The 1,847-nt window shown below is 38.6% G+C and overlaps 1 pseudogene; it reads right to left on the reverse strand.

Annotated features, from left to right (window-relative positions):
- Window positions 1-499: 499 nt before the first annotated feature.
- Window positions 500-629, reverse strand: LOC129402987 (small nucleolar RNA SNORA70; annotated as a pseudogene).
- Window positions 630-1,847: the final 1,218 nt, after the last annotated feature.

Raw genomic sequence — 1,847 nt, forward strand, 5'->3', positions numbered from 1 at the left:
AAGTTTCATAAAATACGGATTGACAACGTTGACAACCTTTAAAATATTAGGCTGACACCTGTTATAAATGAAATTGCATAAGAGCTGAGCCAATATTTAAAAACCTGGTGGTGTGCCCATAAAGGAGACTAAAGGAGAAGTTAGAAAGGTAGTAAAAAAAAAAACAGGAATATGTCATTGTTGACTATTTTTTTTTCCTCTCCTAATCATTTTCTATTTCATCTGTAAATATCAGGGTCTTCAATTCAAGAAATATATAAAGCTATAAAAGGTTTTGCCATTCTCACTGCGGTCTAGGTCGCCAAACCATTTCTCATGCGCCTTATTGTGATAGACTCCTACCAACCCCTCCTGTCTTTATGCATCCCACTTGAATAAATTTGAACAAAACAGTATGTAATCACACTGGAAGGTAAACAAGTTGGACACCTTTACATTTAATTTCATCCTCCATCCCACAAGCTTATTTAATTCTTAAGAGGACAAATCCACTACACAGAACTGTCACGAGATCCATTAGGGAAATTCTACCAGTAACAGGTAGCAAACACTACCAGGAGGCTGTTGTTGGCAGACATTGCACACTGAACCACTATTAACATTTTACCTGTCTATTTATTTGGTTACGGAAGAGCCTGGCAAGCTGCCTGTGGCATATTCAATAAGCCAAATACAGTAACAATGACAGGTCTCATTCCCCTAACCCTGAAAAGAGCCTCTAATCTTTGGGAAAAATGAGTAAGGAGAGGCTGCTAAAGTCTCAGGCTAGGGTGAATAGAGTCTGGCATCTGCTCGAGTAAATTGATGAACAACCGGATAACAGTGATACAGTGATACAGTGATGTTAGTATGAATACTCCTGACAGATTAAGCAAAGTCAAAGAGGAAACCTAAATTGGATTTTAAAGCTGGATTTAGAAACTATGGTTTACTGATCACTTTATTCAAAGTTCCCTTCAAAACAATAAACTGTGAACCCAGTTTTAAGGAAACTGAAGAAAAAATAGAAAGTATGAAGGAATAATTGTAATAGAATCTTACCACTTCTTCCTGTCTTTATGTATCTCCACTTGATTAAACTTGAACAAACAGTAACTGATCACAATGAAAGGCAAATCCTGTGGGCACTTAAAAAATAAATTTAAGTATACTTCATATAAAGCATAATGTATCCAGGCTAATTGTAGAATTTAAGTTTTAACAAATGTAATTGTATCACCCTTATTCTGAGTAGAAATCAAATATCCTGTTCTTTATGACATGTTTTTATTTTGATACTGCTGAATGGGAAACTTTATGCATATTTCTTAAGTTCTTCCTCTGTTTAGCTACTTTTTCTCTGTTTGTTCAGTCAAGTGACATCACCTTTTTATGTTTTGTCTTCCCTATACTGTACCATGCAACATCACTGTCACTGTCACTGTCATCCCATTGCTCATCGATTTGTTCGAGTGGGCACCAGTCTCTCATTGAGAGACTTATTGTTACTGTTTTTGGCATATCCAATATCCAATATGCACATGTAGCTTGCCAAGCTCTGCTGCTCGGGCTTGATACTCTCGGTAGCTTGCCGGGCTCTCCGAGAGGGGCGGAGGAATCGAACTCGGGTTGGCCGAGTGAAAGGCGAACGCCCAACCACTGTGCTATGCAACATAAAGATATTCAAAGCAGAATGAAGAGGGACAAACAGAGTGAAGCTTACCGTCTTAATATCCCTATATTTATTTGTATGGGGTGATAGCACAGCTGGTAGGATGTTTGCCTTGCACACAGCCACAGGTTCGATTCCTCCATCCCTCTTGGAGAGCCTGGCAAGCTAATGAAAGTATCCCACCAGCACGGCAAAG

The sequence above is a fragment of the Sorex araneus genome, chromosome 2, assembly GCF_027595985.1.
Source record: "Sorex araneus isolate mSorAra2 chromosome 2, mSorAra2.pri, whole genome shotgun sequence".
In the NCBI taxonomy this organism is placed as follows: Eukaryota; Metazoa; Chordata; class Mammalia; order Eulipotyphla; family Soricidae; genus Sorex; species Sorex araneus.